We start from the raw sequence: 16,963 nt of genomic DNA on the forward strand, positions 1-16,963 counted from the left end.
GGCCAGCGTTTGCGACGAGGTTTCAGGGCGTTTGCGGAGCGGTAACACCATTCAAACTTCACTCTAGGCGTTTGTGGGGCGTTTTTAACACTCTGCAAATGCCTAGCAACTTCCGCTAAACCGCGCATGCGGCGTTTGCCGAGCGTTAAAAAATGCTCCGCAAACGCTGGACCAACGCTTGCCAAACGCTATAAAGGCGTTTGGCAAGCGTTGGTGAAACAGTCAAGTGTGAATGAGCCCTTACCGCTCCACAAACACCCCGCAACTGCGTCACAACCGCACCGCAAATGCCGGCTGGGCGTTTGCGGAGCGGCACCATAGACTAGAATAGGAGGCTTCAACGCCTCCTGACTCGACCAGAGGCGTCCGTTTTGCCGCGACGCTGACGCTCCCGTTAGAACAGCACCATGTGCTGCAATGTACAGAATTGTCCGAGACGTTTGGGAAGCGGTAAAAACGCTTCCCAAACGCCTCTCTGCTGCCTGCGCACAACGCTAGTGCCTTACACCATTCAAACATCATTCTAGGCGTTTGTGGGGCATTTTTAACACTCGGCAAACGCCTAGCAACCGCCGCTAAGCCGCGCATGCGGCATTTGCGGAGCGTTTGCCGAGCGTTAAACGCTCCGCAAACACTGGACCAACACTTGCCAGACACTATAGGGGCGTTGGGCAAGCGTTGGTAAAACAGTCAAGTGTGAACAAGCACTTACTTTGTCTGGGTTTGCAGAGCAGCCAGATGTAGCAGCTATTGGTGTTTGCCAAAGTTTGAAGGACGCTGTCAAGAGGTTAGTTAAGAAGGCTCTAGGGCAGGGGAAGGATACTGCTGAGGATTTGTCAGGGTTATCCCAGGCCTTATGTTTTGTGGTGGATGCCCTTAAGGATTCTGTCCAGCATATTTCACGCATGGCCCTAGTGTCAGCGAACATGCATAGAGTCTTGTGGTTAAAGTGTTGGTCGGCTGAGCTGTCTTGCAAAAAACTGCTGGCAGGTTTCCCTTTCATGGAGGATGTTTGTTTGGCAAGGATTTGGATAAATACATCCCAAAAATCTCAAGTGCAAAGAGTTCTCTCTTGCCATCTAAGAGGAAAAGTTAAACACTCGACCTATGAAGGGTCGGGGGCTTCTGCAGCTAGTTCCTCATCCTTTAAACAGTCATTTCAGCACCCGCAAGCATCTGAGAGACAAAACCAAGGGCAGAAAAAGCCGTGGGTACAAAAATCCTCGCAAGCTCAAAGTCCTCTTATGAAGGGGCACCCCACTCGTTCGGGTGGGGGGAAGTCTTCTAGAATATTAAAGTGTCTGGGAGGAGGAGGGGGTCCAGGACAAATTGGTAATTTCCATAGTTTCTCTGGGATACAGACTGGAATTTTGGATCTTTCCCTCTTCCCAGTTTTTTAAGAGAACCTGAACATACTTGAAGAGAACCTCATTATTTCAGACACTTGACCAGTCTCAAGGAGCAATTGTTGAAGTGCTGTCATGTGAGAGGTTCAGGGGTTTCTACTGCTCCCAAAACCAAATGGGAACATGAGGCCTACCTTAGATCTCAAGGCACTAAACAAATTTCTAAATGTTCATCTGTTGCAGCTGGAATAGGTCCGATCATGATCGCCTCACTGCAAGGGGAAGATTTTCTAGCATCCATAACATCAAGGATGTATACCTTCATGTACCAATTCCTTCTGCCTCTGGAGAAGAGCTGGTCTCTGAGAGATCAGGTGCAAAGTATAAGAAGTGAAAGGTATCCTTTGCTACGTCTCCAGATGAGGTTGCTGTGGAAACTGATATCTACGTTCTAAGCAGTTCCGTACGTGCAGCTCCACTCCAGACTTTTGCAGAGGAACATTCTGTCTGGAACAAGAAAGTCCAAGCATTGGATTGCCATTTGTCTCTGGCCCCTGTGGTATTGCAGAGTTTGAATTGCTGGTTGATTGCATGGAATCTGGAGAAAAGTAAGCCTTGTCCAGATCCAGAAGGAGGTAATACTGGTAGCCTCGGCCTAGCCCAGGAGGGCTTGGTACGCCAACAGTGAATCTCGCAGTGGACTGTCCTTGGACAATATTGGTCCGGCTAGACCCATTGTCTCCATTACCAATACTGCACCCTGCTTTACGATCGTTATGTTTTATGGCTTGGCTATTGAAGTCCAAGTCTTGAAAGATCAGGTGGTCTCGGGTCCAGTTATCTCCACACTCTTTAGTGCCAGGAAGCCAGCTTAAAGTAGCATCTGGGGAGTGCGCATGCGCGGCCACCGTGATCGGATGTCCTGGTGATAGCTCCGATAACAGCCATATAAGGGCATAGTGTGACACAACTCCCAGGGCCCCCCCCCCCGGACCTAGACCGGACCTCAGACACCCGCATGATGCCGGGAAAAACGGTGGGGAAGAGCCGTGTTGGCTCCCAGATGCTGCTCCCTGCAGGGACTGGGAGGCCCAAGATGGCGCCCGGATCGGCGCCCGTGGCTTCTGTCACCTCCTCTGCCTCTCCCAAGGCAGCACCTTTCCCCCAGAGCAGAAAATCAGGCACTTCATCCCCACCAGGATCGAGGAGGACTGTGCCAGCATCACCGGCTAGGGTGAGTTACCCCCTGCAGCCCCCCCCCGGTCGCCTTCCAGCCCTGTACCACCAGAGTCCCAGGCTTCGGCCTGTTCCTTAGGCCGTGACTCCCCTGTCTCCTCGCCATTGAGTAGCGAGATCGCTGCCATCTTCTCCAGCCAGAATAGCGGTCCAGAGCCCGCAGATGACAGCCCTGCCTCCTCGTCAACAATTCTTCCAGACCTGCCACAATATTTAGGTGACACGACCCTGATAGCTCGGTTCGCAGATTTGCTGCAATGCGAACTGGATAGAGCTACCACAAAGTTGGCAGCAGACCTTAAGCAGGATTTCCAGGTCCTGGGCCAACGCCTGGACAGTATTGAGGCTAAAGATGATGCGACAGCCCATAGTGTCTCCCAAAATTCCAACGTGATCACCGACTTGCAAGATCGCCTAGAGGAAGCATACTCTAAAATTGATGATTTGGAGAATCGGGCCAGGCGATACAATTTTCGCATCCGAGGTCTCCCTGAGTCGGTTAAGGAGCTCACTAGCTGCGCACAAACCCTCATGTGTTCTGCTTTGCCCGTTATTGATGACCTTCATCTTGAGATAGATTGTATCCACAGAGCACTGATCCCCCCTCGGCGGAGGGGACTCCCAGGGATGTCATCGTCAAGCCTTATTTTTTCCGGGTCAAGGAAGCGGTTATGAAGTTATGAAGTATGGCAGGGAGAATCCAGACCTGGAGCTTACGGGCACAAACTACACATTTTTGCTGATGTCTCAGGCCACCGTCCAGAAGCGACAATCCCTCAAGTCACTACTCTCTCACTTAGTACAGAAGGGCGTTAGATATCGCTGGGCCTACACCTTTCACCTGCAGTTCACTCTAAATGGCAAACCCTATGGGTTTTCTACATTCCAGGATGGCGAGGAATTGCTGCTTCAGCTGGGTGTTATCTCTCGTAGTCCAGCATCCCATTCCCTTCTCACCCTCCGCCGCTCTTACCATTGTGGACTATGCCAAATTCTAAGAAGAGGGGGTCACGAAAGCCACCTGAGAAGACCTCTTGAACTTCTTTATCCTTTTGGGGTCCTTTTACTGTGCTTTTTGATAGGCGGTGGCCTCTCTGTGGCTCCTGGGGAGCGTTGGCCGCTGCTGCTTTGTTGTTGGGGGGAGGGGGGTGGAGGGGACCGGGGGATTACATTGCATTTGTTCGCTGAATATAATTTAAGAAGGTTTGATTGTTTTGCTTTTATATTTATATGCACTAAACTTTTGATATATTGCTGATGGGTTACTGTCGGTGCCGGAGAGTGTCTTTGCTCTCTCCTTGACTGGAAGACTCTTCCCCAAGATCGTTTCTCTGGGTAGATCCTTTCTGCTACAGGGCTATTGCTCTGTTTTTCTTGGTACATAGACTACTTCATTTATATAGTATTGTTTCGTGTACTGCTCTTGGGTTACTCAACATGTGTTTTTTTTGTGCTCTGCATGTCTTCTCTTTTCTTTTTCGCCACTTCTTCTCTTCTTATCTTTCCTTGTTTTCCTCCGGGGTCAGCTGGCGACATTTAGGGACACTTCAGAACATTTTCACTTGTTAGGAATGGAGGGTCTCTATCCTACATAGTTCCTTGATTTTTTATAATGACTTCCCTACGGCCCACTAGAGGAGTGATTCGTCTACTTTCTCACAATGTTCAGGGGCTCAATTCCCCATCCAAACGCATACAGGCTTTTAGCTCATACCATGCCCTTGGGGCGGATATTGTTGTCCTACAGGAGACGCATTTTCCCCCCTCCTTCTCTCTGTGATATATCCATAAGAACTACCCTGTCTGCTTTTTTGCTAATGCTACGGAGAAGAAGCAGGGGTGGTTCTTTGCTTTTCTCGCCGACTGTCCTTTACCAAATCTAAAATTCTCCGGGACGGGGAGGGGCGTTATCTTCTGGTGAAAGACCATTTGGGAGGAAACCTTACCACTTACCACCTAATTTATTACACTCCAAATACCAATCAGGTGGAATTTTTTCAGTCCCTGTTACGCTCTATGGCCAAGGAATTTGAGGGTGATGTAATTCTGGCCAGTGACTCCAATTTAGCACTGGACCAGACTCTGGATCGTTCCCAAACCGTTACGCTTCAGCCCCCTTCTAGACGGAGCCGTAAGTTGGCCCAACTATTATTTCGCTATGACTTTATTAATGCGTGGAGAGAAGCTAATCCTACTTCTCGAGATTACTCCCATTACTCCAGGGCTCATACCAGTTACTCCCGCATTGATCATATATTTCTTCATACACATTTTAAAAATATAATATTCTTCCCAAATATATTGATATATATTTGAAATGCTACAATTTTGGCCATATTCAATATATTTCAATACATTTATATACTGTGTGTGTGTGTGTATATATATATATATATATATATATATATAATGTATTTATACATACAGTGACGGAAATAAGTATTTGAGCCCCTGCTGATTTTGAATGTTTGCCCACTCACAAAGAAATGATCAGTCTAAAAATCGAATGGTGGGTGTATTGTAACACTGAGAGACAGAATAGCAACAAAAAATTCAAAAGAAATGCATGTCTAACAAAATATGCACCGATTTGCATGTTCATGAGGGAAATAAGTATTTGATCCCCTATCATTCAGCAGGATTTGTGGTTACCAGGTATCTTTCATACAGGTAACAAGCTGAGATTAGAAGCAGTCTCTTAAAGGGAGTGCTGCTAATCTCATTTTGTTACCTGTATAAAAGACACCTGTCCACAGAAGCAATCAAACAATCAGATTCCAAACTCTCCACCATGGCAAAGACCAAAGAGCTGTCCAAGGATGTCAGGGACAAGATTGTAGACCTACACAAGGCTGGACTGGGCTACCAAACTATCACAAAGCAGTTTGGTGAGAAGGTGAAAACAGTTGGTGCAGTCATTCGCAAATGGAAGAAACCCAAAACAACTGTCAATCTCCCTAGGTCTGGTGCACCATGCAAGATCTCACCTCGTGGAGTGTCAATGATCATGAGACCAGTGAGGAATCATCCCAGAACTACACGTGAGGATCTTGTCAATGATCTCCAGGCAGGTGGGACCACAGTCACCAAGAAAACAATAGGTGTCACACTACGCTGACAAGGATTGAAATCCTGCAGTGCCCGCAAGGTCTCTCTGCTCAAGAAAGCACATGTCCAGTCCCGTCTGAAGTTTGCAACTGAACATCTGAATGATGCAGAGGAGGACTGTTTGAAAGTGTTGTGGTCAGATGAGACCAAAATCGAGCTCTTTGCCATCAATTCAACTCCCTGTGTTTGGAGGAGGAGGCATGCTGCCTATTACCCCAAGAACACCATCCCAACTGTCAAACGTGGTGGAAACATTCTACTTTGGGAGTGTTTTTCTGCTTAGGAGACAGGACAACTGCACCGCATCAAAGGGACGATGGACTGGGCAATGTACCATCAAATCTTGGGTGAGAACCTTCTTCCCTCAGCCAGGGCATTGAAAATGGGTTGTGGATGGGTGTTCCAGCATGACAATGACCCAAAACACACGGCCAAGGCAACAAAGGAGTGGCTCAAGAAGATGCGCATTAAGGTCCTGGAGTAGCCTAGCCAGTCTCCAGACCTTAATCCGATTGAGAATCTGTGGAGGGAGCTGAAAGTTCGAGTTGCCAAATGTCAGCCACCAAACCTTAATGAGTTGGAGAGGACCTGTCAAGAAGAGTGGGCCAAAATCCCTCCTTAGATGTGTGCAAACCTGGTGGCCAGCTACAGGAAACATCTGACCTCTGTGATTGCCAACAAGGGATTTGCCACCAAGTACTAATTCAGGTTCTGTGAAGGGGATCAAATACTGATTTCCCTCATGAACATGTAAATCCGTGCATAATTTGTTAGACATGCATTTTGAATTTTTTGTTGCTATTCTGCCTCTGTGTTACAATACACCTACCATTCGATTTTTACACTGATCACTTCCTTGTGAGTGGGCAAACATCAGCAGGGGATCAAGTACTTATTTCCTTCACTGTGTGTGTTTATATATATATATATATATATATATAACATTTTTAATTTTTATTTATTTTTTTACACACAATATACTCAAGGATGTGTATATTAATTTAGTCAGTGTTTTCTAAAAGAGGTAATTACAAAAAAATGTGCAGGCATTCAAGCACAGGGACTGATCTGCGATTTAAAGTGTGTGTAGGCGTGCATTGAGGGTTATTTAAGGTCTGATAAATTATATCTCATGGGGCTAATCTGTGATGTGAAGGTGCAGGAATTGGAGTGATCTGAGGCCTGAAGGTGCTCGAACTGGGGCTGATTTGAGGTCTGTAGGTACAGGAATTGGGGCTGTTTTGAGTTGTGAAGGTGCTAAAATTGGGTCTGATCTAATATTTGAAGGTGCAAGCATTGGGGCTGATCTGAGAGGTGAAGGTGCTTAAATTAGGGGTGAACTGATGTCTGAAGATGCAAAATTTGGGGATGATTTGATGTGTGAAGGTGTAGGAATTTGAGGGAGATCTAAGATGTGGCAGAGGAGGAATTGAGGATGATCTGAGGTCTGGAAGTGCAGGAATTGGGGCAGATCTGAGGTTTGTAAGTGCAGGAAGTGGGGTGATCTGAGAGGTGAAGGTGCAGGAATTGTGGCTGACCGGAGGTGTTTTTTTTTTTTAACTCATAAACAAGTTTATTGAACACAAATCAAAGGAAATAACAATGACAGTGTCAACACATATACAAGTCAGAGGGCATTAGGTATAGAAAACACACAAGACACCACAACCTCAGCCAATGAGTGGTAGCAATATAAATAGTACACATCCCCATGTGTCAATTATCGTTACAGCATGCTGGCACAGGATGGCCCATCAATCCCTTCTGGTACAGTTCTACATAGGGGTCGAGCACTCCAATAGCATCAGTCAGTTCTACATTAAGAGCCTATCCAAAAAAAGATCAGTTCGGGTAAGTCCAGGAACAGCTAACCAGTCTTCCCACAGGCGCTCAAACTTCCATGGACATCCTCTATGCTGAAATATAACTTTTTCCAACCTGAGGGTGTCCTCCATAAAATTGATCCATTCTCCATGGGTTTGGGCTTGGTCTGACTTCCATTATTTCAGAAAACGTCTCCTAGCCTGAAAAAGTGCTCTATTGATAGCCTCTGTCTGCATGTCACTCAGGGCAAGCTAATCCAAGATTCCCAGTACACAGTAGATGGGTTCAAGTGGAATCGTGGTTTGAAAAACCCTATTAATAGTATCCACTATTGCCTCCCAGAACCGATGAAGCCTGGGGCAGCACCTCATCAAGTGTATGAGATCACCCTGCAACGCCCTGCACATAGCACACAAAGGGGATTGCAAAACGCAAGTCTGGCAGAGTTTAACAGGGGTATGATGGGCCCGCAGCACAATGTCGCTAGATAGTAGAGCCATGGATTGGGGAGGGCTACCCCCCCACCCACGATTCTTGGGACGCTGCAACTGTTCAAGTTTAAGTCTCTGGATTTTGTCTTTCTTCAACAGAGAGTGAAATATAGAATTAACCAACCAGAAGATATGCAGAGGGATGACTACAGGAGCATTATACAAGAAGTATAGCAGCTGGGGCATGAGAATCATTTTGATCAGGTTGGTTCTTCCTATCAGAGAGAGCCATAGTTTGTTCCAAATTTGTAACTTGACCGGAGAAGTCGTGGCATGACATTAAGATTGCGGTAATTCACAATGGAAGGGGAAACTATTACTCCTAGATGTTTGAATGATTCCATCACTGGGAACAGGCAGCGGGAGCCTAAGTCTGAAGGAATCGCCCTGTCCAAGGGGAGTAAGGCAGATTTGGTCCAATTTATCGTTAACCCTGAGTGTACCCCAAAGGAAGTGATGGTGGCCATAACCTCCTGAAGGTAGGGTCCAAGGTCACCTACAAAGAGAAGCATATCATCAGCATACAAGGTTTTTTTCTCATGCAACTCCCCATAGCGGAAGCCGACAATGTTGTCATTAGCTCATATCATAGCTGCAAGTGGCTCAATAGCAAAAGCAAACAAAAGAGGGGAGAGGGGACAGCCCTGCCTCGTTCTTCTGCCCAGCCCAAAAACAGGGGAGTTCCGGCCACCCTCTTGGATTGAAGCAACATCCAAAGTTGCATGGTATAACAGTTTGACCCAGGAAATTAAATTATCTCCAAGGCCAAAGCATTCAAGAGTATGCCAGAGATAGGGCCACTCTACACTGTTAAAGGCTTTATTGGCATCCAGAGACAGGCATGCACAGTCCCCCCCCATGCCATGGTCTGAAAATTTAAGAAAACTATAGGGATATTGATAGCTGTGGACGTTTGAGGCAATGAAGACTGACTGATTGCGGTGAACAGTGGTAGTGATGCACTTACTTAATCTAAAGGCAAAAATCTTTGTCAGGATCTTAATGTCAACCATCAATAAAGAAATGGGCCTATAGGAGCCTGGATCAGTAGGTGGCTTACCCGGTTTCAAAACTAAGGCAATATTAGCCCTAGTCATAGAGGATGGGAGGCAGCATCTTTCAAAGGCCACCTCATACACCCTCAGCAGTTGTGGTACCAATGTCTCTGCTTATAGTTTATATACCTCAATAGGTAGGCCTTCTTCACCTGGGGCTTTACAAGTGGGAAAGGCAGCAATACCTGACATAATTTCCTCTTTCCTGAGGGGGGCATTAAGCAGCCGCCTATTCTGCAACGACCGTTAAGGGAGGTCAATGCCTGAAAGGAAGCGAGTCAGATTAGATTCAGTAGTCTTGGTTTTAGGGCTATAGAAATCTATAAAGAAGTGGACAGGCTCCTCCATTATTGTAGTGGGACAGTCAGAAACAGAGCCTCTAAGTGTACTCAAGGCTGAAATAGGTGGAGCCATCTGGTGTGCCATAGCAATTTTTGTGAGTAACCTGCCAGTCTGCTCACCCTCCTCATAGTATGCTTGTTGCTTAAAGAATCACTTACTCTCTGCTGCTGATGTTGTTCTTGCTCTTCCTCTACTAACTGGGCAACACCAGCCTCATGTCCCCTGGTTGTGTATTGCACTGCCTTAATTTAAGAAATGAAAAAACCCAAAAGGTAACTTTTAAAGGCATCCCAGGCAAGCAATAGGTCATGAAAATTTGCATGTAGGGTAAAATAGTTAGCTATACGAGATTCAACCAGAGACCTGGTTCGGAAAAAGGTGCAGCCAGAATGGATTTAATTTCAAGGCAACTCTAGGGAGGGTCGAATCATGTTTGGCTGTAAGCCACACAACCAGGGGTCAGATACAGAGCAGTTGGCATACAATAGACTAGACCAGACCTTGAAATTTCCACTGGCCTGCTCGCCAATGGCGAGTGGAAATTATGGTGGGGCAAGTGTGTGCCCAGGGCCGTCTTGCTGAGCAGGCTTGGAGCTCAGGTCTGTCATTGACACTGGGATCCGTCAGACTGCTCAATAGCTGAGTGTAGTGAAAGCAAAGGAAGGAGTGTGTGCTGTGCTCTCTGCCTCCCCCTAGAGTGCCCGGCTCTCTGAGTGAACAACGAAGTACTGCAACTTTTTATAGGGCTGTGTGTATGTACATGTATCTGTGTGTGTCTGTGTATGTATGTACGTGTGTGTATGTACATGTGTGTGTATGTACATGTGTGTATCTGTACATGTGTCTCCGTGTATGTACATGTTTGTGTGTGTGTGTACATGTCTGTGTGCATGTACATGTGTGTGTGTGTATGTACGTACATGTGTCTGTGTGTGTATGTATGTACATGTGTCTGTGTGTATGTACATGTGTCTGTGCGGGTGTATGTACATATGTGTGTATGTACATGTATGCGTGTCTGTGTGTGTATACGTGTCTGTATGTGTGTACACGTGTCTCTGTGCTTGTGTGTACATGTTTCTGTGTGAGTGTGTATGTATGTATATATGTATGTATGTACATGTCTGTGTGTGTACAGGTGTCTCTGTGTGTGTGTGTGTGTGTGTATGTACATGTGTCTGTATGTATACCTACATGTATGGGTGGTTTGGTCAGGTTCAGGATTATGTGGTCATTATGGGTGGTAGAGTATGGGACATTTGAGGTACTGCTGGGTTGGATAGTAGGTAGGATATGCTTGGTAGGGTTATGGTTTTGTGAGTGAAAGATTATAGGAGGTTATGGTTGTATGTGGTGCATGGTCTAAGTATGATGGGAGTGTTTAGGGGGACATTGGAGGCCCTGATGTAATGTGGGGGGATTCTGGGGACCCTGATGTAATGTGGGGGGACTCTGGGGACCCTGATGTAATGTGGGTAACATTTAACAGTGTCATTTCATGAAATAATTTATGAGGGTGTGTTTAGGGGCGGAATTAGGGGTGTAGCAGCGTAGGGGTTGGGTGGGGCAACTGGTGGCAAGAAACACTTAAGGCCTGGCTAGTTGCTCAGGACTTGAAATTTTAAGCCCTGGACTAGACACATAATAAGTGCAGTTAGGAGAGGTAACACACAAATCAATCCTCGATAGGGTCACACAGGACTAAGAAAAGCAGGAGATTTGGGATTACAACTACACCAAAGATCCAGCCAGCCCACCTCCTGAAGAAATCTAGATGGGGTACTACCTTTGTATCACAGACCTACCACTGCTGGTGGATGCTTGTTGAGTGCAGGACACAGATATCCATTAAAGTCACCCACCAGCAATGGTGGTACATCAGGTTTATCCAGCAGAAAATAAAGGAGTTGTCTGAGTACCACTGTAGAGAAAGGGGGTGGAATATGTACAGTAGCTAGTACAAACACCAATATGAACATTCTGCAGTACAGAAAGACAAATAAAAATCAATCTGTTGGTATGCCAGCACACTAACCCCACGGGAGTAAGAGGTATGAGTGGAGTGGTAGGTACATCCCACCCATCTGTAACCAACACAACTCAATGCCTCAGCAGTGAGATGTGTTTCCTGGAGGCAAATTACTGTCGGGTGATATTTAGCCAGAACAGAATAGTCTGTTTCAGGGGGTCACAGAGCCCCCTGACATTCCAAGAAACTATTGGGACATCAACCATATTAAGAGTTCAGAGAATCGTTTTAAGGATATTTGGCAGTACAATAAAATAAGGCGGGGGCCTTTGAGGAAGTTGGAGAGATCCAGCAGGTCTAAGGAGGTGCCATCTGATGAACGAAGAGTCACTGACTGACTTCTGGCAGTGGTGACAAGTGGATTCGATAGGTGCTAAAGAAGAACAAAAAAAGGTTCAAACCAATGCACAGTGGTGCCAAAGTAACTCCACATTACTAGTATTATTATTATTATACAAGATTTATATAGCGCCAACAGTTTGCTCACTGCTTTACAATATAACAGGAGACCATACAGCAACAATACAGTTCAATACAAGAGGGTTAGGAGGGCCTACTCCGTGGAGCTTACAATATAACAGTGAGGGGCTAGTGGTAATAACTGTGGGGGATGGACTTGTGGGAGGAATAGAAGATTCCATTATTAGCTGAAGGCAGGCTAGGCTTCCCTGAAAAGATAGGTTTTCAGAGATCTCCTAAAAGTGAGCAGAGTAGGCGATAGTCTGATAAATTGGGGTAGAGAGTTCCAGAGGATGGGGTAAGCTCTGGAGAAGTCCTGGAGACGAGCAAGGGAGGAGACAAGGGGGCTAGAGAGCAGGAGGTCGTGCGAGGAGCGGAGAGTACGGTTTGGGTAATATTTGGAGACAAAATTGGTGATGTCATTTGGGGCAGTTATAAATGGTTTTATATGTTATTGTTAATGTTTTGAATTTTATCCGTTGGGCAATGGGAAGCCAGTGAGGGGTGGCAGATGTGGAACGGTTAGTAAGGTGGATGAGTCTGGCAGCAGCATTCATGATAGACTGAAGAGGGGATAGCCTGCGATGAGGTAGGCCGGTGAGGAGGGAGATACAATAGTCAAGGCAAGAGATAACCAGGGAGTGAATAAGTTGCTTAGTAGTTTCATCACACGACTTCGTGATCAGCAGTGATGTCACCACGTACGCCGTGACCACGTGGCTGTATCATGAGATCGCAACCACGAGATCTGTTGTTGAGAGCGGGTGGTGAGACGGTACTGTTAGAGCTGGCGATTGTTTGCAGCTCTACTTATCATTGACTGCTGTTTTTTATCTGCTTTGATTTTTGGGGAACACACATATACGGAGTTAAAAGTCTAGAGGGAAGAGGGATAACTCCATCCATCCATACTCAGGAATAGGATCTCTTGACAACTGCGAGACCCCCTGCTGGAAAAGAGAAAAAACTCCATTCATCCATCCATCCATCTGGGATACAGGGATTTATCCATTTGTCCTATTCTGAGCCCAATTAAAGGGATACAAGCCTGTATGACTTCACTTAACGGTTTGGTCATACACATCAGGTGAGAGCACAACTGGTGAAGGAGCACAGTATACAATTATAAATTTGGTGGACTATTTTGTGTGTGTGTGTGAATATATATATATATATATATATATATATAATTTTTTTTTTTTCAATATATAGATTTTTATTTCTTTATTCTCATTTTTATTTTCCATTTTTTTATATATCATAGAAGACACTATAGAATCACGGATTGTTTTGAGGATTCCTACTTGATATGTGAAGATATGCATGCATTACTAGCGTGATTGATAATATCACGTTATGGAAATATATTAGTAATCAGTTTATTGTTTTGCACTAATTGATTTTTGTGTATATTGTTAGTGGAGCGCGACACAAAATGTTTTTTTAATTTGATAAAGACACATTTGTATGGGTATGTGTATAGTGTAGGCGACCCACTGATTCAATTTATGTATGTATTCACTCACTAGATAATATTTTCACCTTTTATTTTAATTGGTCAGATAATTTAAATACACCATAGTAGCTCACAAGAATCACACTTATAAAGTCTTTATTTTTTTGTTTCTGAGTATTTATATTTATTTATTTATACATTATTTAAGGGGTTATTTGAGAGTGCTGTTTATGGTATTTCCATTTATTTATATGTTGTTTAATTTGTTTAAAACAGCAGCTCTAATCACATATTTGATTAATCGTTATTTCATTATAGTTATTTCACATTTTTTTGGCATGGTGATATAAGCTACTAATTTATTAATTTACTAATTTGTCAGTTCATTACTGATAAATTGATATTGATATATTTTAGCTTCTATACAAGTCCTTTTATGTCACTTAGTAGGTTAGTAATGCAAGAGGAGATTGAAGGGGTAAGGAGTAGAAAGATTTGTGTGTCATCAGCATAGAGATGGTACTTAAAGCCATGGGCGTTTATCAAGTGACCAAGGGAGGAGTTGTAGATGGAGAAGAGAAGGGGTCCAAGGACAGAACCTTGATGGACCCTTACAGAAAGAGGGAGTGGAGTGGAGGAGACAGAGTTATAGGTAATTCTGAAGGAGCGCTGCGATAGGTAGGAGGAGAACCAAGAGAGAGCAGAGTCTTGGAGGCCAAGAGAGTGGAGTTTTATGAGGAGGAGGGGATGGTCAACAGTATCAAAACCCGCAGAGAGGTCAAATAGTAAGAGTACGGAGTAGTGGCCATTGGTTTTAGCAGTTAGTTAATCATTAGTGAGTTTTAGTAGGATAGTTTCAGTGGAGTGGCGTGAGTGAAAGCCAGACTGTAAAGGGTCAAGAAGGTTGTTGTTAGTGAGGTAGGAGCTTAGGCGATTGTAGACTAAGCATTCTAGGAGTTTAGAGGTAAATGGCAGCAGAGAGATGGGTCTTAAGTTGTTCAGGTTGGTGGGGTCCACGGAGGGCTTTTTAAGTATGGGAGTGATGTGTGCATTCTTTAGAGGGGAGGGGAAGGCATCAGTAGAGAGTGAGAGATTGAAGATGTGAGTGAGGGGAGCATAGGATAGAAGAAGAGGGTGATGGAGAGGGGTACAGGGGGGCGGAGCCTAGCCATGGCAGCGTAGGAGAGCACGGTGCGGGTGCTCTCCAATGCCTCTACACCACCTTGGATGCCTTTAGGGGAGACAGTAACGAGCTGGGGACCTACTTGAGAGTGGTTGGGCCCGGAGCAGAGTCGGCGGCCTTGGGAGCGGTAGAGAGAGGGAGGACTGCTGCGACGTGGCTCGCAGAGGAAGCCCGGACTGAAGAGTGAGGCTGCTGGGAAAGATGACGTGACACGGCGTGACCACGCAGTCAGCTGCAGAGGAGTATTGGGAAGGGGAAAAGCCAGCCTGCGTTTGAGAGAGAGGAAAGCCGCCGGTGTGCTCCCCCCCCCCCCGGTACATGAGCGATACAGTAGATGGACAGCCTACTCCCCTGGTGAAAGGAGCCAAAACACAGGGGAGTAGAAATTGATCTGACAGAGGAAAAAGCCCAGAGGAATCCCCCGGAAGAGAGCAATTAAAGCTTGAAGTTTTTCAGCTGGTGGCCCGGGCTGTCTCAACGGAAGAAACGCAAAGAAAGGGTGAAGTGTGAGCAGCTTGGGCTGGCCAATACTGCATAAGAGTGACTGTTTGCTTAAAAGGAAAAGAAGAGATGTAAAGGGGGGATTCCCTGAGGGGCCTGAATGGGATAAGGAAGAATCAGCAGCCCTGGAAGGAGAATACAGTGGAAAAGTGAATAATAAAAAAGGTGGATTAAAATTTGGGTCCCAGGCTTATACGGTGTATACTGCTTAGGATTCACTGTGGTTCCAGTGTTTAAGGAGAGAGAGGGAAGAAAAGAGGAAAGAGACGAGCAGAAGAGATGAACAATAAAAACGTTGAAAGTAGTGGGCTAAAGGGGTCCCAAACGGGCACGATATAAATATACGTCCCAAGGAAATGTGACTCCAGAAAGGTCTCAAGGTGTTGGTGAAAAAAGTGAACTGGAAATGAGCTTGGAAAGTAGCCCTAGACTCTCCCTGGGAACGAATTTCAGTAGTCAACAAGTAATAGAGATTTTGGAGACAAGAGAACTGGAAAGTGAACTACAAGTACCGAATAAGAAAGAGATGGCAGATATGTTCAAAAATCTAGAATTAACAATAAAGCAAGAACTGGTAAATATACGGAGTGACTTGGGGCAGATGTTATTGAGGGTGGAGGAGATGGAGGAAAGAGTTAAAAACCATGCCCAATATATCTCTGATTTAGAAAAAAGGACAATAGATATCAGAAAAGATAAAAAAAATTGTTTTAGAAGATGGAGGTACAAGAAAACAGGGATAGGAGAAATAATCTCAGGGTAAGAGGTGTTCCAGAGCTTGCAAAGGGGGAAGAAATACGAGGCCTTGTCTGTAAAATCGTAAACTCCATAATGGACAGACCAGAAACAGAATTGGTTAACCTGGAAGGTGTTTTTAGAATAGGAAGGATCCAACAAAGAAGTGGAACAGAGAAACCGAGAGATATAATTGTCCAATTCCAGAAGTGGCGAGATAAAGAAGAGATTTGGAGAAATATTAAGGGAAGATCAAGTATTAAATATGGAGAAATGGACATACAGATTTTTGCGGATTTAACATCAGAGACAATATGGAGAAGAAGATCTTTGAAACCCCTGTTAGAGCAGATGAAAAAGCAGAATTTGCACTATAGATGGGGTACACCGGAGTGTTTAATCGGTTGGAAGAATGGAGTTACAGCTTATTTGAGATTCCCTGAGGACTTAAGAGAATTCTGTGATAGACTGGAGTTACAAACTATAGAGATTCCTGGTTGGGAGGATGAAGAGGGAAGGAAGATTGGTAGTTAGAAGAAGGAGATAGGGGGGATAGAGGGGAGGGGGGGATTGTGAAGGGGGTACATTTTTTTTTCCTTCGCCTGATGTTTTCCTCCCTCTCCCTGTCTCCTCTTTGTTCCTTCTTTGTGTTTTTTTTTTCTCTCCCTCTCTTTCCTCACAGGAGATAGCTCTTTTTGGGACTTAAGAAATGTGCTGGAACCATATGGTATTTATTAGAGAGACCTGGGGTATCTGGGGTGGTGGGAGGTAGGGGGTGCCGTTCAAGGGTGGAGTTCAACCACAAGGTGGTAAATCTATGGAGGGTCTGGACCCTCAAAAGATGTATAGGCAAATTATAAGCCTAAATAAGGGTAGGGTGGTGAGTGGGTGGGGGGTGGGTTGGGGGGGTATTAAGGTTTTCACCCTGCGTGAGGGAAGGAGTAATAAAGGCAGAGAGAGAAGAAGAGAGGAGAAGGTAGGGAGGAAGAGAAAGGAAGAGACATAAGGAAGATGGAAGAGATACGGTTTATAACTTATAATGTAAATGGTTTGAATTGTCCAGGGAAAAGGTTTAGATTATTGAAGGAATTACAACATAGAACAGCTTCTGTGGTTTTCTTGCAGGAAACACACTTTGAATTAAAATCAAATGTTAAGTTGAACTCGAGATACTATCCAACATGGTACTATGCAGATT

General features: G+C 45.1%; 1 protein-coding gene across 8 annotated transcripts in view; it reads left to right on the plus strand.

Moving 5' to 3' along the window:
- The window catches only part of NFATC3 (nuclear factor of activated T cells 3), a 619,175-nt gene that overhangs the window by 320,196 nt on the left and 282,016 nt on the right, over positions 1–16,963 (plus strand). The gene's annotated exons all lie outside the window — the stretch shown is intronic.

The sequence above is a fragment of the Staurois parvus genome, unplaced genomic scaffold (assembly GCF_062004578.1).
Source record: "Staurois parvus isolate SC_StPar_1 unplaced genomic scaffold, SC_StPar_1.0 ptg000167l, whole genome shotgun sequence".
Classification (NCBI taxonomy): Eukaryota; Metazoa; Chordata; class Amphibia; order Anura; family Ranidae; genus Staurois; species Staurois parvus.